General features: G+C 36.0%; 1 long non-coding RNA gene across 9 annotated transcripts in view; it reads right to left on the reverse strand.

The window, feature by feature from the left end:
- LOC141574748 (uncharacterized) overlaps positions 1-24318 on the reverse strand; it is a 945654-nt gene that overhangs the window by 99384 nt on the left and 821952 nt on the right. For all 9 annotated transcript variants that reach the window (XR_012501786.1, XR_012501790.1, XR_012501785.1 and 6 more), the window contains one exon: positions 5905-5963. This is a non-coding gene — a long non-coding RNA (uncharacterized LOC141574748). The remainder of the gene's footprint in view (positions 1-5904; positions 5964-24318) is intronic.

Here is a 24318-nt window from a genome sequence, read left to right on the forward strand (position 1 = left end):
ACGTTATTATCACGATGAACGCTCTCTTTCCAAATGCCTCATCTTGCAAAGCTCTTCAATTATAAACAAAGAATTCACATCATGTAAATTGTTCTCTCAACATCTTTAAAGTCCTCAAACTAATACTACATTGAGTTAATTGATAAATAATCCTCAATTCCAGCCTAATCATTGTAATATTTCTGCTTGCATTTAATACAGTATAAAGTTGTCATAAATTAACAGGGAAAAAGATGGGTAGATGCTTCTGCGCTATGTAAACGTTCATGCTAGTTCTGAAGGAACGTAAAAGGTTAGCAGCACATGCAGTCGGGAGCACCAATGTGATTTTATTTGTAAAGGAAAAAAGAGTATGATTTTGTCCTAAAATAAGAAATGTTCAACTGTTCCAGACTAAAAGATACTAAAAAGGAAGTCAGAAGTATAAGAATAGACTGCCTGATAGGAAATAAACTTTATTTGTGTAAGATTAAAATACCTACAAAAATGAAATGGAAACGATCAAGTTGGTTGAAATTTTGATCAGATTTGACAAAATATAATGTAATCATACAAGGTTATGAAATTCATCATGTATTAGACAAAAAAAACCTCAATCCTTTCTCAAAAAAACAGAAATAAGCAGATAACAATTTCTGCTAGGTAGGGATAAATCTAAACAGTATTTGTAAAATTAGAAAAACTTTCTGGTTTGTTTGAGGGGAACATTCCTAATTCATGGATAAATGGGGAAAACCAAAACAGCAAGAAAAGAATTCTTTGTAAGTGATGTATTTTAGTTTATGTAAAAGCATTTTTTATTGCAGTTCTCAAAAGTATTCTCTTAGTTCATTTGTCAAAAATTTTTATTTGATTTTACATTTAAGATCAGGTTACCTGAAACAAACACATTTTTTTTGCTTTTTCATGATTTTAGATCATTTTATTTTTAGTATTATTTTTATTTCTCTTTTTTCACTTGAGTCTATTTTTCATTAACTCCCTCAGAATGGTGCACACAAAGATTATTTAGAGAACTTGTATGTCACAAATCATCTTTATCATAGTCTCTTGCCTACTTTCTAGCATGGCTCAACAACACTTCTTAACCATAGCATTGTTGATGTTTTGGGATGGGTAATTTGTTTTGGGGGGGTGTCCTGTGCATTGTAGAATGTCTGTCAACATCTCTGGCCCCTACTCTTTAGATACCAGAAGCTACATGCCCAGTTCTGGCAAACTAAATTGTCTCCAGATGTTGCCAAATGTTTCTTGGGGAGGACTGTATGGATTGTTCCTGGCTGTATAGAACTCTCCGCTCTGTGGAAGTAGCCAGTCTCCAAGGGGTCCCCAGCGATCCCTGCCTCCTGTTAGTCACCTCTGTGTTAGGTCCCTCTCACCTTGTACCAGAGTTAGTCTTTGTGACCCACAGAATTTGGCAGAAATAAATAATGGTATGTCACAACCAACAGTAGGTTATAAAAAGACCACAGCTTCCATCTTGGGTTCTCTTTCTCTCTGGATCACACACTCTGAGGGAGGCGGCTACCATGTTGTACGCAGCCCTTTGGAGAAAGAGTTCACATGCTAGGGATCAGAAGCTTCTGGCAAAATTCAGGGAGGAACCAAGGCTACCAACAACTATGGAAGTGAAGGAGGAAGCAGATGCTTCAGCCCCAGAAAAACCTTGACATGAATGTAGACCCAGCAGCTTAACTGACACCTCAAGAAAGACCCTGGGGCAGAACCACTCAGTGGAACTCATACCAAGTTTCTGATCCACAGAAACAGCAATGCCATAAGCATCCATTTTTGTAAGATGCTGAGTAGTGGGTCGGCTCGTCACACACCAGTACATCACTTACAAACTCCTTAGTTCCTGAGAGACACGGCTGTTTCAGAAGGCAGCGCCCGCACTCAGTCTACTGATCTAATGCCTTATGTTTTACTTCTCTCTACGGTTGTTTTTATGACCCAGATATAACGGTACTTCTTCCTTGAGGACAACTCTGTGAGAAGCCCGCATGCATTCTATGACATCACTTACCACATGTACACTCTTTATGTACATTTGTTCGTGATTCTCACTAACACCTGTTTTCATATTGAGCCAATTGGTGAGTAGATAAGGATGTATGAATTATTACACTGTGGAAAATTAAGCAAAGAAAAACAGAGTAAGCCCAAATCTGAAAGCAAAGCAATGGTTCTGTCAGACGGTATAAATCTCTTCATGATCACAGCCATTCCATTTTCAAAATAAATGCAAGTTAGAGCCAGCGCAAAGACAAGAGCAGCAGTCCACAGATTGACAAGCCAGTCAAAAAACTGAATTTTAACCTCAGTGCAGGCAGCTACCTGTCAGGTGTGTGGGCTTGGAAAATGCATTCAGATCTTAGTGATGATAATAAACAACCCCAAGGTAACGTATTACCCGAGACAGAGGAGATACTCTGTTCAGTTTGCTTTCCCTTCACTTTCTTCTATTAAATCATGCTATATATACCATTGTTCTTAAAGCAGCCATGCGCTGAACTTTTTTCCACGCTCACTGGCTCTGCCTATTCTTATCTAAGAATTTCCAGTGTTTCCAAGTATTAGTTTTTTCAGTGATTTGAGCCTGAATTATTCTCCAAAAGTCTAAGATCCTCACAGATCTTTTAACACAATGCGATGCCTATTCGTCTTGCTTTGTTCTCTTTATCAACTGCACTTTTAGTTATTCTCAAGCCACAATTTTCAACTTTTGTTCTTATTCTTACCAAATAAAATGTCTTTTAAAATGAAATATGTAATAGATACATATATAAACGCTGAATGATTTCTATTTTGTTATGATGGATGTGCTGCCAAGAGATTAACAAGAAATGGCAATGGTAGTATATTTAGTGTGTTGGGTCTAATATTTGATAACTCAAAGTATGATGAGCATATTTAACAAAAAAAAATCATCATAATGAAAGAAGAGCAATTGCATTTTTTTTAAATTTAACATTAAAATAGACTTTTACTAGGGGTTCTATTGATGGTAATATATAAGCAAGAAACTAAATGCATCAATTTCTAACCATGGGAAGTGGAATTTTGGTTTCACTCTATGCTTCAAGATTAGAATGACATTTTGTGACATTCAAAGGCTGGATATACCTGGTCACTGATGCTATTCTAAACCATCTATACAGGTGCCTTCTTTAAAATTTGTTCACTTCTGCCAGAGTCTAAATATCCAATGTTTTTCTAAAAGCAACTTCATTGAACAGCACCAGGCTTAGAGCCATCCATGCTGTTAAGCACTTTGTGGAGATATTTAACAGGACCTACTGAGCTCAAAGAGCCTTCAGAGCTTTTGCGAAAAAAATTGTATTATTCATCCATTATACTGCCTGATTACTGTGTGATTCAAAGAGTGCAGCTAATTTTCCTCACAAATCACATATTACACTACAAAGCCTTCCACAGTCTCACGCCCAAGAAGCTATTTCTCCCATCTCATCTTCCCTGACTTCCCAGGTCAGTAACAAGCCGCTCTGCCGCTGTGTGGTGAGCACAGTATCACCCAAGGATCCCGGTTTTCCGCATTTATCTTGAATACATGCTGATCCTAGTCATATATTCCCCTGTACTCTTTGGACTACCACTCACACACCTTTGTGTATTATGTGTGCGTGTCTACATACGAAAGGGTGTTTATTTTGGAGTGAAATAGTAAATACATTTCAATCATCTCTATATTTTAGACACTGTAAATTAAGTTACAGCTTCCAAGCAATGCCTAAGCATAAGTAAAAATGGTGCTACCTGAAGATATTTACCCTAATGAAGCAGTACCTACATCATCGCTTAGGACGGGTAATTTTTATTATTCCTTTTGTTTGTTTTTAGTACAAGATGCTACACGTGCAAAAGAAACGACTTCCTCTGACAGTCAGATACCTGAGATTGAAAGTAACCTTCATTCTCTCACTATAAAGAAAACAAAGAAGACAGTCTCTTCAGCAAATGGTGTTGGGAAAACTGGAAAGCTGCATGTGTACCAATGAAGCTAGAACACTCCCTCACGCCATACACAAAAATAAACTAAAAATGGCTTAGACTTACACTTTATCAACCTCTTAGAAGAAAACATAGGCAAAATATTTTCGGACATAAATCTTAGCAATATTCTCCTAGGACAGCCTACCCAGGCAATAGAAACAAAAGCAAAAATAAACAAACGGGACCTAATTAAACTTTTAAGCTTTTGCACAGCAAAGGAAATCATAAGCAAAACAAAAAGACAACCTATGGAATGGAAGAAAATATTTGCAAAAGGTGAGACTGACAAGGGCTTAAAGAATCCAGAATATATAAACAGCTCATACAAGTTAATAATGAAAAACCAAATAATCCAATCCAAAAATGGACAGAAGACCTAAACAAGCAATCTCCAATGAAGACATACAAATGGCCAACAGGCATATGAAAAAAATGCTCAGTATCATTCATTATCAGAGAAATACAAATCAAAACTACAATGAAGTATTTCACCTCACACCATTCAGAATGGCCATCACTCAAAAGTCCACAAACAATAAATGCTAGAGAGGGTGTGGAGAAAAGGGAACCCTCCTACACTGCTGGTGGAATGTAGTTTGGTGCAGCCATTATGGAAAACAGTATGGAGATTCCTCAGAAAAATAAAAATAGAAGTATATAATCCAGCAATCCCACTCCTCAGCATATATCTGGAGGGAACTCTAGTTTGAAAAGACACATACACCCCAATGTTCATAGCAGAACTATTTACAATAGCCAAGACATGGAAACAACTTAAATGTCCATCGATTAATGACTGAATAAAGAAGTTGTGGTATATTTATACAATGGAATACTACTTAGCCATAAAAATGATAAAATAATGCCATTTGCAGTAACAGAGATGGATCTGGGGATTGTCATTCTAAGTGCAGTAAGCCAGAAAGAGAAAGAAAAATACCATATGAGATCACTTATATGTGGATTCTGAAAAAAAAAAAAAAAAAAAGACGACCAAATGTATCTACAAATCAGAAAAAGACTCACAGGCAAAGAAAACAGACTTACGGTTATCAGGGGGAAAAGGGGTAGGAAGGGATAAATTGGGAGTTTGAGATTTGCAGGTACTAACTAATATCTATATAATAGATAAACAACAAATTCCTAATATATAGAACGGGGAACTATATTCAATATCTTGTAGTAACATGGTGAAAAGAATATGAAAATAAATATACATATGTTCATGTATGACTGAAACATTATTCTGTACACCACAAAATGACACAACATTGTAAACTGACTATATGTTAATAAAAATATATATTAAAAAAATAGGAAACAAAGGACTTAACCCATGGACTTGACAATGGCAAAGTAATGGGAGAACTTTAGCAAATTTTCTGTGTGATGTAGATGCCTCCTCTGGATTATGTATAGAAGACCAATTTAAGCTATGTATTCATGACAAAGGAAAAATCTTTATCATATGAATAAAAGTAAAAATAAAAGCTTAGGAATCCTTTAATACTAAGAAATCAGTAAACACCTTGATCTCTATGCTCATATTAAAATTTTAGAAACCAAGTAGAGTTTATACATTGATTTGTAATAGTACCATATATATTTTTTCTCTATACTTTGCATTTCCCTAGTTTATTTTTCAGGTTGTTATAGGTTACTTCTTTCAAATGAAAATCTAATACATTTTTTTTAAAGGTTTAACTTGCTTAAGGGTCATTTAAAATGAAAGTTACTGAAGTAACTTGAATTTAAGAGTAAATTAAATAATGCAATATTTCTGTTACCTTATAACATGAAACAAAGTCTCCAGTGAGAGCACTTTTAGACTATGAGCTTCTAGCTTTAAGTTTGTTTATTAATAAACAGTGTGAAAATGCAATGACTCACCTGAATGAAGCAAAATATCCTGAACCAGCCAAGAAATTTGATTGCAGCAAAGACAGAATCTGAAATTAAAATTTTAACATTTATCATATTTGTTCAACCTCAATTCACCATTTCCTAGAATGAATTAAGATCGGTCAATATTTCAGTATCATGATGTAGAAATTTATCTGCTTCTGTTGTATACAAAACTACTGATGATCTTTTGAAAGGGTAAGACGTATGAAGTTAAAGAATTTTTTAAAATACCATCCTAACACCGTACAAAAGGAATACATTTGCAGGTATTTATTTACATGGGAATTCCTCAAGGCTGTAGGACAAATAACAAGGATGCTATAATTTTTAAATTAAGATTCTAGTAAGCTACCATGACTACTTATTATCACTGCTGTTAGAGAAATATTCTGAAAGAAATATATTCAAGAACCACCATAATTTTTAAGAATAAAGTGTGATTTGCTAATGCATTTGGACAATTAAATTGCTTCTCACAAAAATTCTGCCAGTCATCTGTTTAAGTCTGGTGCATAATTATGACACACACAGAGTGGAGTTTCCTTTCTCTGGGCTTTTAAAATTTTTTTTATGAAATGAATTTATATACGCAATCCGTATTCTTTATAATACCCTTCCTTACACAATATGTTTAATCAATGCCAACGTATACATGACATTCCCTCATCTCCAAATGGTTTCAGTTTTTTTTAGCTTGGCAGCATATTATCTATATGTATCATTTAGTTTTATTTGCACCATCCCTCTTTTAATCACAACAGATGACATAGAAATCTCCTGTTCCTGCTGCTAGGCTGGTCAGCCTGGAAAATAAACCAATTACCACTTCAATTAGTTCTTTCAAGGAAGCACTCAACATTGTCCTGATGTCACCAATTACTTGTGCCTCGTGTGCAGGGAACTGGAATCTCCAGAGCAATGTAGTGACCATGAGGACATAAAAATCCCTATGAGGTTATATACGTGTAGATAGATAGATAGATAGATAGATAGATAGATAGATAGATAGATAGATAGATAGATAGATCGATCGATCAAGTAAATAAGTTATATTAAAAACAAAGGTAATAAATACTCAAAAATCATCACTTGCAAATTATTTCACTGCATTTTACTATTATCTATGACCTTAAGGTAATTTACATGTGAGCACGTGTAACACATCTCTCTGGTGTGAATCCTGTATCATTGTGTTCTGCTGCGCACCCGTTCCCAACTGCACTGTCCTTGGCCTCAAGTGCATGTTCTAAGTGACATGGCTGAGCTTAAATCTGTCCTCCAATTTTACAACCATTACAACACGCCCCCCTGGGCTGGTCTGAAGTCTTGTGTCAATGCAAAAATTGAACCAGACAAACTCAAACAGAAAAGGAATACTTTAACACATTAGGGGCAATGGTTGCCAGAATCAACTCCCACTGAAATGAAAAACAGACCGTGATAGGGTTTTAAGAGCTGGGATGAGGAGATCTCACTCCGTCTGCATCTGCTAAATGACTTCACCCTGAGAAAAGTCAAGTTTCTCCTACCTGCAATGACTAGAGGTAAATTTACAGCTTGGAACAAGGTTCTGTCTCTAGAGAAGACAGGCTTCTACCCTCCCACAGAAACTGGGAGACAGAGGTGCTATTTTTTTGATGATTACATTTCAAAATGATGGCTCCCAAGTCCTTGAGAAAGACATTCCTGGGTTGTGGCACAGGCAAGAGCCTTTTAAAAAGATTTACATCTCAAAGACGCAGAGAAAGGATTTACAATGACAAGTTTTCTAAAGTAAATGTTGTAAGAAAAGGGACATCAGGAGTCTAGAGTCAGGAAGAAGCCTCTCTAAAATTAAGTCAGGCTACGGGAGATGTCAATATATTCTGGTCAGTCACTTGTTTCAATTATTTTTATGTTAAATCAATCTATACAGGCAAAAGATTGCATATATTTTCCTATTACTTCATGATTGATTTTTTAAAATTAACTCTATTGCATCAGGAATTAACTTAGATTGAATATATGGAAGCACCATTTTCTCATTCAAGTACTATTTGTATCACACACTACAGTGTATACATAATTGAGACTATCTGCAGTTTTTATCTTTTCTTAATATGTATGCCTATTTCTGCACCAGTGACAAACATTTGGTACTATTTTAAGACAATTTATTCTGTAGTATATTGTTGACTGAACAAAATGTACAACCTAAAAGTTGAGAATTATGTTTTAATCAGGGCATGACTGAGGACTATAGCCTGGAAGACAGCCTCTCAGATAGCTCTGAGGAACTGTTCCAAAGAGGTAAAGGAGGAGCCAGGATGCACAGGGGTTTTTGCTGAAAATAAAACATGTAGTCAAATATCAAAAAATTACTGCTAATCACAAAAAACCAGACATCCCAAGTTAATGATTCAGTGTTTTTCTATGTATGGGAAGATGCTAGAATCTGGGTTCACTGAAATCATTCCTTTGATGTGCATCTTTCCTGAGGGCCAGTATCCTGTTTTTCTCCGTCCTGGATGTCCCTCAGGGCACACTACTGGGGGCAGCTGCAGGGACTGATGGCTTGTTGGCTACAACATTCTTTGTTTACTGAAATGGCAGGCAATATTCTTTTCTCCGTAATATTCTTTCTATATTTCAGATACTTCTAGACTGTTACTGCATTTTCCCCCTACACTTAGATATTAGAAAAATCCTAAAAAAAAAAAAAAACTTTTTATTATGGCATATAAATCATACTGGGATTTTCATTTGAATTATATTAACTGATAAGTGTATGAATTTAAGCCTTCCACTTGGGAACATGCTTTAGGTAGATATTTTCTTCAAATAGTTAAGATACACAGGTCCTCTTTATAATCTCTGTAGAGTGTTACATAGTTCTTCATATCAATTTTCACAAATCATATATATTTATATGTTGAAAAATATTTTTCATCTTTTTTGGATATATTTCTATCATATAACCGATATGGCTATTTGGTCATTGTGTATATATAGTCCTGTTTTCATAATATAATAGGTAATTCACCTGAGGTTAGTTTATCCTGTTTCTTTGAAAAGTAAATGAAAGAAGAAATGGGAAGCTCCAACCCAAACTCCCATAAATTATAAAAGCGATTCAGAATAAACACAGAAAACATCATTCAAACTGTCAGCTGAACAGCTGCCGTACTAATGAGGAAAGGAGAATGTGATGTACAGTGCATCTGTATTCCTTTTTCTGATCATAACTCATTAGAGATTTCCTCTGTCGACACCAAAAGCTAGTTCTATAAACTACGATGGATGTAGTTAAAAAATAAAATCTTAACATATAATTGTCTATAAATTAAACAGAAGTGTTGTAGAGGGTTTTATTTATACACGGTAAGACGTTATGACATTTGCTTATTGATAGGCTTCGTAAAATGCAGCTTAGTCCATTTGAAGCTATGCAATTATGTAATAATTATTTCAGTATTAGAAGCAATTATTCAAATGTTACATGCATTTGGTTAACTAGGGTTCCATTTGCTAACGCAACGTTCTTATGCTTCCTTCATCAGAATTGGAAACATAGTTCATCTACTTTGCAATTTTAGAAAATGACAAAAGTAATCATACTCATTTCAGAACGTTGAACAAGACATTACTGTGGTCCATTGGACAAGATTTCACGAAACAACGACCAGGCTTTCCACAATCCCAGGTGTGTGTCTTTGAACAAAACGCGGTACTGGGAAGTCTTTATCTCCAACACACCACTTTAAAATCACCGAAGGATCTTGAGCTCAGCTACGCTTGTCCTACCGGATACAGTTCACAAAAGACACTTATGTGTGGTGGCCCTAAGGTGACCTCCCAGAGACATTCTTCAACATCTGACTAAGTGCTCTTGTGATAGGGTTATATTTGAAGCATTAATCTGTCTTAGCAAACTTGGGCTGCTATAATACAATATCATATACTGGGTGACTTAAGCGACAGACGTTTATTTCTCACAGTTCTGAGAGCTGAGAAGTCCCAGATCAGGGAACCAGCGTGACTGGGTTCTGGGGTGAGCCCTCCTCCTGGCTTGCAGACGGGTTCCTTCTTGCTGTGTCCTCACATGGTGAAGAGGGAAGCCCTGGGGTCTCTTTCTCCTCTTACAAGGGCACTGACCCCATTGGGAGGATTCACTCCTGTGAATTCATCTAGACCTAACTACTCTCCAAGGCCCCATCTCCTATACCATCAACTTGGACATTAGGGCCTCAATATATGAATTAGGATGGACACTCATATTCAGTTCCGTAACATAACCTACGTATCTCTATACATTTCCATCATATTCTGCTCTCTGACAAGTACCACAAGTCATTATCTTATATCCCCTAACCTCTACCTAGATCAAAATAAGAAAAAGGTAATAAAACATAATAAAGTCCCTGTAATAGAAGTCCAATGAAATGAAGACTCGGTGTTCAACAGAGTGAAATTAAAAAAAGAAAAATCCTTAAGAACAGGAAGCATTTAAGTTTTTGTTTTTATTTTGTTGTTTATGGTTATATATGTTTTATTACTTTTTTTTCTTCTACTCAAAAACTACTTAACTCAAAACAAATGTGACTAGAATTAGGTGAAGCTGAAGGGAATTCTTAGAAGGTAAAAAGTGGAGAGACTAGAGGCTTTGAAGAGAAATTAAGAAAAGACATGCAGTCTCCAAGATTAAAAGAGAAAGATATGACTTGCCCCCGAAGTGTCCTCCTGGGTGTCTGCCTTACCACCTCATTACCCATCAATGACCTACCAGTCTCACTTATAAGGAGTCAAGATGTCTCCTCTTCTGTTAATTCAGTGAAATTTGAAACAATAGAATATTGTTATGGGTTGAATTCTGCATCTCCAAAACTCATATGTTGAAGACATCACCCCAAGTATCTCAGAGTGTGCCCTTCTTTGGAAATGGGGTCATGCTGATGTAATTAATTAAGATGCGGTCATACTGGAATGGAATGGCCCCCTAACGTAATACGACTGTTGTCCTTAGAAAGGGGAGAAATTTGAGCCCAGACACACACAGAAAGAAAGTCATCTGAACATAAAGGTAGAAATTGTGACCATGGAGTGAAAGCCGAAGAATGACGAGAGATTGCCAGCAAACACCAGGAGAGGTGTGGAATGGAGTCTTCCTCACAGGCTCCCGAAGGAACCAACCTCGTTAATATTTTGATCTCTGACATCCAGTCTCCAAAACTGTGAGACAATAAACTTTTGTTGTTGAAACCACCCAGTTTGTGACACTTTCCTGTGGTAGCCCCAGCAAAGTAATACAAACACTAAAGAATATTTAACCAAACAGGAAATTAATTCACTTGCAGGATTAATTCAGACTTCCTCAGGCCCCTTCCAAAACTAAATCCACAGCTTTCGTATTGTTATTTACATGTTTTGAGACTCGTTTAACAATGGGACTGTAACTGTTACTCGGTTGGAGACAGGAACACTATAAATAAGAAAAACACTATTTTAAAAAATCTACTCTTGTGGAACAAATTACCCCACAAGGCCGAAACACCCACCACCTTTTAGCTCAGTTTTCATGCTACAGGAAACCAGACACAGTTGAGCATATGTCTCTGGCTCAAGGGACCTCATGAGGTTGCAGGCAAGCTGTCAACCAAGGCTGTGGTCTTTTCCGAAGGCCTGACTGCGAGTGAGATTCTGCATCTCAGCTGCCACGTGGTTGCTGGCAGGACGTGGTTTCTTGTCACATGGGCACCTCCCTGAAGCTCCCTCATGACATGGCAAATGACTTGCCCAGGACAATGAAAGGCAAAGGAGAGGAACACCAAAGACAGAAGCCACCACTTTTTATAATAAATTTCAGTGTGACATCCCATAATTCCTGCCATATTTTCTCTGTTAGAAGTGGGTCAGCAAGTCTAGTGAATATTAAGTGCAGGAGGGATTAACAAGTGTGCCAACAGGCAGCAATAACTGGGGGCAACCTTAGTGTCTCTCTCATGGACCATCAGAGCACGTGTATATGTTCAAGTCCTTCAGCAAAGTAAAGGATACAAATGTGTTTTGAAAATAAAATGTAATGTCTTTACCAATGAAAAATAACGCATGCACACACATACACACATACAGCATTAGAAATGTGCTAAAAAAAAATCTTATATTTTATACTATTTTATGCATATCAAATTAGATAATATATCAAACGTTAGCAGAACAACTCAAGTTGGGAACATGGTATAGGAAATTAACACTGCTCCCCTGCGAACCGGAGTCAGCAACGCAGTGTAGTAATAGGCTTATCTGCATAAAACCCAAGACCAGCCATGGAATTTATCTAATGCAGACTTAAGTACTAATGGGCTCAATTAGTGGCAACAACAACAATAAACAGACATAGTATTTGCTTTTTACCTCCAAGATGAAACCCCATAAAAGTAGGAATTCACCACCAAGAATTCCTCTAGCTAGATCTATCATTATTTCAAATATATTTACAGCAGATGCTGTAAAAATAAAGGGTACATCTGACTCTCAGGAGAATAACGATCAAAATTAATTGCTATAATTTTCACATTTACATCTGACAAGAGGAATTCTCTGTATTACAGATTAAACGTATTGAAATTAAAATAGAACAAAATCATTCAAGCATTCATGCACGGAAAAGGATTACTGAAGAATTTAAAATAGAGACCTTCACACCTCATTTCTAAATATTAAACACTAGAATAGAATTGTATAGAGCAGTTGGAAAAGTCCTGTGATTCACTTTTTAAAATTCAGTTATATACCATCCCTATGTGAAACGATAAAGATATATGATCACAGACGCAGTAATTGAAGAAACACCACACTCATGTACATTTCCCATTTCCTGAGGGGAAAATAATTCCATAACAACAAAGGGTTTAATCCAACTATTTATGAAAATAGGCAACAGTAAAGAATTCTGTAATGAAAAACTGTGGTGTGAAAGAATATACAACAGGCAGTGAAAGGAAGTAAACACTGCATTCTATCTCAGTATGTGTTATGACTGCGGAGATAAAAAAAGAAGCGCCATAAACAATTTTTAAGCAAACATGTATGAAACCAAAACAAAATTTTCAATATTAAAAATCTGGTTCTGAAGCCTTCATATCGCCAATAAATGAAAGAGTTTTGGAAGAATATAGGAAAGAAAAGTATATGTATACACATGTTGAAAATACATGGGCCATTACCAATAGATATTCTTTTCTTTGCAATTAAAAATTATGTGAATACAGGTAAAATAATTTAAATTGTAAGTGTAAAAACATGGTGACTACTTCCCAAATCATTAGATTAAAAAGTGAAGTCAATCAAATCTATGTTATAAAAGAGAAAAAGCAAATAAAAATCAAGGAAGCACAGAAATGTACAAAAGTTGTGATGTATAAATCTTAAATACTTTGCCAACAAATTAAAATGGATTAACCTTCCCCATTAAAAGAAAATAAGTTTAATTTAAATAAGAATTAAACACAAAGCTCTACGGCTTCAATCATGGAGGTAACTACAATGTCATGACCTGGAACAGATAAAGACGACAGTAATGCAGAGAATGTTCGACTCTGCCTAGAGCAGCCCACCCGCCATTTAAAAAGTTAGAACACTGTCATTTCAAGTTATCTGTGAACTACCAACAGAACAAGTATTTCAGGGCCAAGATCCTGAAGAGAGACACTGAGATAAGGAAAATACTTAGTTTCATTTTACCATCAAAGCTTTTATTAATTATGAGATGACTGAAGTGAGTAAGAAGATGAGCAAAATTTATGTCATTTCTACAGGTTTACGTGGACTTCAAAAATGGACGTAAGGACCCACCAAAGAATAGGAATCTGATGCACACTGCAGGGCTCTTGATTGGACCTTAAAAGGCTACACATTGGAGCAAACTTGAAAGCCAAATAGGCCAACTTTCCCTAAAACTAAAACTAAGATTTAAATAAACTCATTCTGGTATTTTATTAAAATATCCCTATCTCTAACCCAATTGTTTGCTAAAAGAAGGAAATCTGACCTAGAAGAAGATAATCTTGCCTGATGAAAGTAATCTCTGCATATTTTAAACACCATATCAAACAAGTTTCATCCTGGATGACTAACCAGAAACGGTCAGACTTTTAAAAAGTACGAATTGATAAAAAATGGAAAAATAAACAATACAAACTTATACGGAATTCAGGTATCTGAGTTATACTCAGTGTTTAAACAATTGTGATTAAATTGTGCAAGAAAAGTAAAGAATAAAATGAGAACTTGGTAAGAAATTTGCAAGTAACAAGAATCAAATATAATAACTAAAGTAAAAAACCCAGGTGTTTTAGGTAACATCAGATTAGAGACAGCTAAAAAAAAATTAATAAATTGGAAGATACGTGAGAAAAAAACCTAGCCTGTCATGTACAAAGTGGGGGGGAAAAAAAAACATAGATTTTTGAAAAAACATCAGACCTATGTGGATATAGTGATTTACAATCACGGATGTGGTTAGAGTTCTAAAAATATAGAAGAAAGGACAGGATGGGGACAATAGTAGGAGGAAAAAACACCAGAACACTTTCCAGAACCAGTGCTATATTGTTGAGCTTCTTAAAACCACAAGTTTGTCAGCAGAGAAAACAATTATTGAAAATATATATATACTTTACATATGTATTAATGAATTGAAAATAACACAAGACTGAGAAGTAACTGGAATATTCAAATAGAAGAGAAATAGAAACTAGAAGTGGAAAATAAAAACTTGAAGTACAGCAAGTAGAAAACACAAAAGTAGGAATGTGAAATTGAGCAATAGGTACAGATGTTTGTACTGAATATTAGCTATAAATAGACTAAATACTCCAGTTACAAGACAAAGATTTATCTCACTTTTATGTAGAATCTACAAAAAACAAAACACAAAAAACTTAACTCATAGGTACACAGAACAGATTTGCGGTTTCCAGAGGTGTCGGGGGGTGGGGGGGAGGCATGTGAAATGGGTGAAGGTGACTAGAAGGCACAAACTTTCAGTTATAAAATAAATCCTGGGATGTAATGTACAGCGTGATGACTACAGTTAAAAACCTTGTACTGTATATTTGAAAGTTGCTAAGAGAGTAGATCCTAAAAATTCTCATCACAAGAAAATAAATTGTAACTCTGTGGTGATGGATGTTAATTGGACTAACTGTGGTGATCATTTTGCAACATATACATATATTGAATTACGTTGTACAGCTGAAATTAATATAATAACATAGGTCAATTATACCCTAATAATAATATAAAAAGAATAGGAGACACCCAGAGACGCCCCCTCCGCGCATGCGCAGAGGAGAGGACACGTGAGGACTCTGGAGAAAGGCCATCGCAGGCCTGGGGAAGTCTCACCTGGAAACAACCTGCTGACACTCTGAGCTCGGGCTTTCAGTTTCCTTCCTCCTCTAGAACTTTGAGAAAATAAGTATCCGTTGTTCAAGCTGTGAAAACTGCGATGCCCTGTGATGGCAGCGTGAGCTAATAATGCAGCGTCTAAGAAGAGAGGTCGAGTTGGCAGCTGGACACATGGGGCACAAGTTCAGGAGGAAGGTCAAGGCTACAGATACAAATTTGGGCAACGTCACCAGAGAGATGGTATTTTAAGATCATACAGAGTAAGTTTTCTAAGCGGAATGAAATCAAACGAGAGACTAATTTTAAAAGGAAGTTAGCAAAACTCCAAATGGGAAAATTAGCAATATATTCCAAATAACCTGGGGATGAAGGCTTAACCAAAGGTAAATTTTATTGAACATATTAAAGAATGAATATTAAAAAGCATATTGAACATTTGAAAGTACAGCAAAAAGCATTCCTAGAGGAAATCCAGATCCTTATTATGTTATAGAAAAGAAAAGCTGAAAATCACTGATCTAAACAGGTAGATCAAAACATAAGAAGATGAATTTAAATTACCCACTGAAATATGAAAGAATTGAATTATTTTTAAAAGAACAGAAAATAAATGTAAATCAGAAGATCCATAAAGTAAAAGATAAAAGTTTTGTAAAGATTATGAAAATGTTAAGTCCAATGAAAGATCAGGAGAAAAGAGATATAAGCATAAATTGCCAATATGAAAAACAAAAATTGTAATATCATTATAGATCCTACAGGCAATAGAATCCATAAAAGGGCATTATAAAGAATGCCGCATCTTTAAATTTGAACATTTAGATATAAAATATTAAAACGTATTAAAACTGACACAAGAAATACAACATCTGAGTAGTCGTACATTTAAATTCAAAGAAATAAAAAATACTTCCCACACAGAAAACTACAAACTCAGATGGTTTTATCTTTGAGTTATTCCAAATATTTAAGGAAAAATAACTCTAATATCATCCAGAATCTTCTAGAGACTAGAAAAGGACAGACAAAAATCTAAATAATTTTGTATTAGGCCAACATAATCTTGATACCAAAATGGAAATAGTCATAATAAGAGTAAGTCATAGAACTACCTCTCATAAATATTGATATGAACAGCCTAAACAAATATTAAGCAAATCAAATTTAGTAACATAGAAAAGGCTAATATATTATGCCATATCTGATGTATTCCTGGAATGCATGTTACAAAACTTAAAATTTAGTCAAAGTAACACATAACATCAACAGAGTCAAAGACAGGAAAATCATACGGTGATTCCAAAATATGAAGGAGAAAAAGATCCGATAAAATGCAATACCTACTGATGTTACAAAGACACAAAGGAACAAAAAGTTCATAGCAAATTAGAAATAGAACCTATTTAAACTGAGGGAGGACACCTACAAAAGCAACCTACAGGAAACATTATTCCTAATGGTCATATTTTGAAAGGTGTGCTGTAGCTTTGGGTACTAAAATTAGTATCCCAACATCCTAGTCCTCTTCAACATTGTATCAGAGGTCATAGCCTATAAAATAATGCAAAACTAGTAACAGTATGGGTGATCATACCAAGCATAACTACTATACAATAGTCATTATTATTATAGTCGGTTGTAAGGACGCAAAAGAAGAACCCTTCCAGAGAACAACATTGTGGAATGTCATCCTGACCTACGGACGTGCAGAAAACAGGATGAGGAGTAAAAGAAAAGATAGAAAATAGAATAGATGTTTGCAAAGCCTCCAGCAGTCTCCCCCCAAGCCCAGGGAAGACAGAGCAGACAGAAGTGCAGAGTTTGTACAGCAGAGTGGACGAAAATTCAGCTAAGAGCATTTCTAGAGCCCAAGAGAGCGAACACAGAACCCACGTGCCTGCTGAACCCAGGAGACGTTTGCGTGTTGGACACGTATGATAAAGTGGACATAGGATTTAAATGGAGGATTCCGGTGACCAGAGGTCAGTATATGGTCCAATCAGCCCCTCGCTGCATTTTACCTCATTTCATAAAGGTTATTGAGGATTTGTCTCCAAGCAAAAAATCCAGATGATTGTTTTCTAAAAAGAATGGAATGGGTTGCATCAAGCCAAACTGGACTGCAGTCTCGTTCCCCAAGACCACTTCTTTTCTATTCTGTTATCATCAGGTGAACTAGGGTGGTCTGCCCTCTTTCCAGAACACAGGGAAGTGTGTCAGTTAAGAAGCACAGAACGCTTACACAGACTCTCACTTGGTCTTTTAAATCATCACCCTTCTAACCATTTTAACTCCCTATCTTCTCTGAAAACATCTGCTCTCTGTGCCAAATGCCGCTGCTCCATAAAGGCTCGCATCAGTTTGTGCCTGTGTTTCCGTCATGCCTCCTCCCTTTTAGGATGGATGTCATGCCATCTGCCCGTCCAGTCTTTCTTCTCCACTCCTGCTTTCCCACTTCTCACACTGACATTAACTCACAGTTTCGTGAACTTGAACTTTTGAACACACACATCTGGTCACATCATTCCCTTAAAATCCTTTATGAGGGGTTTCCACAGCATTTAAACGCCATCTAAATAGTTCCCGTGTCCAGAAAACCCCGCATCACCTGGCCACTGAAAACTTTTCAAAATTACCACATGGCAATACTCCTTCTCACTACCTGACTCCCGCGTCACCCTCCAAACGTCTCTCTTTATCCATATTGGCATCTTCTGAAGTGTCTGAACATGCTTTCTAACTGTAGAGATTTGCAAAATGTATGAAAAATTAGCCTATCAATTTCTTGCCCAGCTAAGCTCTACTCAACGTAGAGTCGGAGCCATTCCTTTAAAAGAGCCTTTATTAGGGAAGGCATCCATCAACAGTCAGACTGGCTGGGTTCTCCCATCACCTGCTTTGTGGAACACTGCTCGTCACTACAGCGCTTGGCAGGGATCCTCCAATAGAATTACCAAAGGCATAAAGAAACAAACAAGCAAAAAGCAAGCACGACTGAAATGCTACCATAGGGTTCAATCCCAAAAGGACAGCTTCTCCAGACTCGGCACACCTGTGCATCTACCTAGTTACATAGCTCTGTCTGCCCACAGAGAACCAAACCAATGCATGTGAATTAGGCTCCTAATGATTCTACCAGGAGAACTATCCATATTACTAACCCATATTCTAAGATTCTGGACTATATAATCGTATGCTTTTCTATGAATAAATTATCTCTGGTCGCATTCAGAAAGAACTAGTAAAAATAACCGACTCTGGGAAAGGCGACAGTGGGGCAGGTGGCAGGAGCATTAAGAAGATTCACTTTAAATGTTTAGTTCCTGGAACTTCTGAATTTTGATCCATGGCTATATTTAACCTGAGAAAATTTATAAATTACATCAACAAACAATACTGAAAGTTTTTTTTTAATATTGAATTTAAAGTTTTTCTAATGATCTGATAATTCATGCTGCTAAGCAAGCTCCAGTATATTTTAGAGATTTGTCAGAAAACATGGAAAACTTTGGTGCAGTTTTGTATGTTGAAAAACAGCATCAGGACAGAGGAGTCAAACTATGTTTGAACCCCCAGGAAGTAGTGTGAGTCTCAGACATCAGCAGAATTTACTAGAGAAAAGGGTTTAATTCCTAGGCCTGTTCATTTGTATTTTGAATCTGTAAGATGGAGCTGATAGATCCTTGCCTTGACAATTATTAAATTCAGTGACACAAATTTATATAAAGCATGAATTGCAGGACTAACCATATGTCTGATGCTCACTGTGACTAACAAGGAACATCAAATAAAAGCGTTTTTTAATTTTTCTCACAGTGCTAACTTGAGACTCATTATTATGGCAATTTGATCAACAAACAAGACAAAATACATAATTATGAAAAGATACTATAAAATATTGATAATTATCTAGAATGCTACAAAGCCAAATGTGTTTATTACTTCCTACCATAACATGCAATCAAATTATACCACTTGGCTTTAAATATATTGTTCATCTTTTTCAGTGGCTAACACTGAAATAAACATATTAAGCAAAATTCTATCATTTGTTTTTCATATAAAACTCATCATGATATATGGATACTTTCTGCTTTGTACTGGAGGGAAAATTGGGGTCTTTGACTTTTGTAAGAAACTCAATTAAATAGCTAAAATTATGCTGCAGTCACATGTCAGAGATATATGCAACAATAAATTTGCCCAATATTGCTATTTTTTCCTACTCTCAATAAAAATCCAATTTCCATTTTAATGAAGTTTTCTGCAAATACCATACATGTATACATTTCAATATTAAAATCTATGCAAGTCTTACTCTGTTGGTAAAAACAAGACTTTTTATTTGTGTTCTATCAATTCTATCTATATTTTATAGGTTATTCTTTGTATATAAAGATAACACTATTAACCAGCAATCAACTGGGCAAACGCACTTAGTGTTTTGTCAGTAACAAAGCTCTGCCCTGAGCAATCTCCATCCAACCTCTACTGTAACCAACAGTATACTTTTGAGATATGAATGCTGCAAATCTATGAATAGAGAAAACAATCATGCTGCCTGTGATTTAGCCAGTCCTTCATATCAGAATGAAAAATAATTTAAGACAATAATGAAATATTTTATAAATCTGCATTATTTAGAACCTTAGCTAATAACAGAAATACAGATGGTTACACAGATTAACATTTTTTTTTTTTTTTTGGAAGGAGACAGATCTAGCATTTTTTTGACCCAGGTGTCATGTCAGGTCATTTAAACATCCAGTTTGTTTTATTTTATTATTATTTTTTTGAAGTATAGTCAGCTTACAATGTTGTGTCAATTTCTGGTGTACAGCATAATGGATCATACATATACATACATGGATTAATTTTTATATTCTTTTTCATTATAGGTTACTACAAGATATTGAATGTAGCTCCCTATGTGATATGGTAGAAACTTGTTTACCTATATCTGAAAAATTTGCTTCTTTTTAAGGCTGAATAATATTCTCTTGTTTGTTTGTGTATCTCCATTTATCCATCAATGGACACTTGGGTTGTTTCCACATTTTGGCTACTGTGAATAACACTGCTGTGAACGTGGGTTGTACAGTTCCGTGTTAAAGTCACTCCCTTCAGTTTGTCTGGGTATACACCCAGAAGTGAAGCTGGTGGGTCATAGAATAATTCTATGCCAGTTTTTTTTCAGGAACTGCAAACTGTTTTCCACAGGGGCTACACCATTTCACACTCCCCTCAGTAATATACAAGGGTTCAATTTTTTCAACATCCTAACCAGAATTTATTTCGTGGTTTTATATGAGTTTGTGTGTTTCTTTCTTTCTTTTTTTTAATAATAGTTATTCTAATGGGTGTGAAGTGGTATCTTGTGGGTTTGATGGGCATTTCCCTGATGATTAATGGCTCTGAGCATCTTTTCATGTGCTTGTTGACCATAGCAGCTAGACTGGCTGAAAGATCTAAGATGACCTCTCTTATCTGGGGGGTCAGACTTCAGAGAATGATGGAGATGGTTAGTAGAACACATGAACCCAAGGGCAAAGTAAGAGGAATCATTAAGGGTCCACTCAACTTGCACTGTCATTAGGAAGAATGATCAGAGTTTAGTCACATTAGTAACACTGTAGGGATCTGGTAATCAAGGTCATGCCAGGACATCCTATCGTAAGTAAGTAAGAAAAACTGTTGCTGCTTCCATCTCTCACCACGAAGAAGGAAGGACAATGCTTGAGGCTTCTCCAAGTTCTAGAAACAGCATAGAGAATTTATGACCTTACGACGAGTCACACAAAAGGGTGTTAGTGTGGAATGGGGCCCAGAGCTGGAAAAGCAGCTGTAAACAGTGGAGGCTACTATGCAACAGCCCTGCTGTTTGGGCTACACAACCTGGCAGACCCTATGATGTTAAGGAAAACAGAAGAGCCTTAGCAGTATTTGCACAAAAGGGCTGCACGTATGGAAAGACTCAGTGGAAAAATTGCATCACAGGCCCCTAAGGTTCTGGAGGAGGGAACACCATCACGCATCCACATTTACAGCTTCTGAAAAATAACGCACTCATTCTGTCCAACCAGATACATATTCCAGGTATGAATGTTGCTGCAGGACTGACAGAGGTTTGGTGCAGGCTGATGACAATACCAGTGAACGACAACTAGAGTTAATAACTGAACCAGAGTTCTTATTTAGTGCCGGCTCATCGACTGGAAGCATCTACGGCACTGGTGCCAAGAGCAGGAGCACCCTGCCGATGGTCACCCCCAAAGACACAAGTGGGGAGTTTGTACTTCCCGTTTCCAGAAGGGGGGTTAGGTTCTCACTGCTGTTCCACAAGGGGAGCAGAGAGAAATGAGAGATGACACCACTTGGTATTCTCTTCCCTAATCTTAATAATAAATTGAAAACAGCAGCCATCTCAACCTGAAACACACACGATGACCTGTGATGCAGAAGCCTCAGCAGTAAGGATCTGATGTATGTCCACCAAGCAAGACACCGAGACCAGCATCACAGCGAGCTGAAGCTGAGAAAACTCGAGAATAAAAGTAGAAGAGGGAAAATACAATTATCCGCTGTGTCCCAGGACCAACCGACGAAGTAGGGTCTGTGGTTCTTACTAGTCCTCATCTTCTGAGTTTCCCCCGAGAGTAGAAAGCCACGCGGTTCCCAGAGGAGACTCTTCCTTAATGTACACAAGGTAAAGGATGTGAGCATCACAAGCGGACTGCAACGGACGTGGAGACGCAAGAAGAACTTGTTGCACAATTTCTGGGAGTGTTGTTGGTGGATGGCCTTCAGCTGTCGGCCCCTGCAGGTAACATTTCAGCTTCAAAGAGCCACCCACCCCAAGCTCAAACCTCAGACGGCCCACATTCAGTGACTGACTGAGAAGAGGTAAAGGATGAGCCATTTTACTCCAATATGGGACAATTCCTAGAGGCCCCAAAGGGAAATTATTCTCTATGATCTCCTTTTCTACCATGTTATGAAACCAATGCCCTGTAGATAAAGATCTGTATTGTTCTTATCTTCAGCAGGAGACGTTAAACACTTTCTCAATTATATAAGCTTAGTTCATTAAAAAATGAGCAAAAGACTTGAATATCAATTTCTCCAAGAAGATATACAAATGGCCAACAGGTGTATGAAAAGATGTTCGACATCACTACTCATCAGGGAAATGCAGCTCAAAACCAGAACAAGCTATCACCTAACATCTGTTAGAATGCTATTGTCAAAAAGACAACAGATATCAAGTGTTGGTGAAAATGTGGAGAAACTGGAGTGTTTGTACACTAGTGGCAGAAATTTAAAATGGTACAGCCACTGTGGAAAACAATGTGGAGGTGCCCCCAAAAGTTAGAAATAGAACTACCATATAACCCAGTGATCTCATTTCTGAGTATTTATCCACAAGAATTGAAATCTCACTCTTGAAGCAGTATTAGCACTTTTGTATTTATTGCCACATTATTCACAGTATCCAAGATGTGGGAACAGTATCTGTGAATGGATGAATAGATAAAGAAAATGTGGCAAATACAGATAATGAAGTATTATTCATCCTTGAAAAAAGAAGCAAATCTTGCAACATGTGACAACAACAAGGAAGAAATTAGAGGACATGTTCTTAACATATGAAAAAAAGACTGAAAGAGACAATTATTTTATTTCTATATTGTAAAAAAATATTCTATTGCAAATATTCTGTAATTCTGACTTTTGAGTATTTTATCTATGAAAAAATGAAGAATCAGACTGGACTGTATAACACAAGTGTTATTTATCCAGAAGAATGGCAGATGGATGTTTCTCAACAATTAGTTAACATATTAAAAACATGAGAAAAGTTACCATAGGCTATATATTTTTATATTGACTATCACCAAGAGTATGTACTAAAAATAAGAGATTAAGCATTTCTAAAACATAATCTCTAAGTAATGTATGCATTCAAATCAAAGTTACAAAAATGTTCATTTTATGCATAACTAAAAAGGATGGAAATGAAATTATTACCTTCATAAATGTATGTCTTACACATAAAGTAAAATATTTTTTTCTTAACATCTAACATTTTTTAGAAAAAATAAAAATGTCAATAGATCTAGTTAAACATTGATGTTTATTTAAAATATATCATCTGGTCATTAACATTAGGTCTGCTGTATCAACAATAAAGAATAAACCTAAATATATAAACATTTACAGTAAAAGAATCTTTTATCAATGATTTTAAAAATCAACAACCCTTAAAATAAAAATTTGAGAAGTCAAAAGCTTTTAAAAGACTACAACTATAATTGTGACAAAAATACACGAATCTCCTAGGTAAATAAAAGCAACAACTGAATATGGATAATTAGTTTTTCACTAAAATACTTAGTAAAATAATATAAGCCAAAAAATGGCATATTATATACTGTTATGCATTCTTTGCTATTTCAAAATTTACCTAAGACTTAAAAAATATTAGCAAGTTGAATACAAAAAAATGCATACCAAAATTTTACATAGTACCCAGGTAGGATTAATTCCAGGTGTGATTTGAAAAATCAGTAAATATGATCCACTTCATCAACAGGCTAAAGAAGAAAAATCAAATGACCCCTATCAATTAGTGCAAAAAAAAAGCACATATTTGAAAAACAAAATATAAGTAACACCCTTTCATTATAAAATTCTTAGCAAACTGAGAATAGAGAATATGTACCAAAAAACCCAAACTATAGTTAAAGTCATATTAAATATGAGAAACTTGACCTTCTGCCCTAAAAACAGGAATAAAGCAAGAAGGCCCTCTAACCCGTCCTAGTCAACAAGGTACTGAATATTGTGACAAGTGCAAAAAGACTAGAAGAGAAAACCTTTAGAGATTGGAAACAAGGAAATAAAACTATCTTTGTTCATAGATGTTGTGATTGTCTATGTAAAAAATCTTGAAGAATCAACAAATATATCCTGAAATTAGCAAGTGAATACAGCAAGTTTGCAGAATTCAAG

The sequence above is a fragment of the Camelus bactrianus genome, chromosome 23, assembly GCF_048773025.1.
Source record: "Camelus bactrianus isolate YW-2024 breed Bactrian camel chromosome 23, ASM4877302v1, whole genome shotgun sequence".
NCBI classification, from domain to species: Eukaryota; Metazoa; Chordata; class Mammalia; order Artiodactyla; family Camelidae; genus Camelus; species Camelus bactrianus.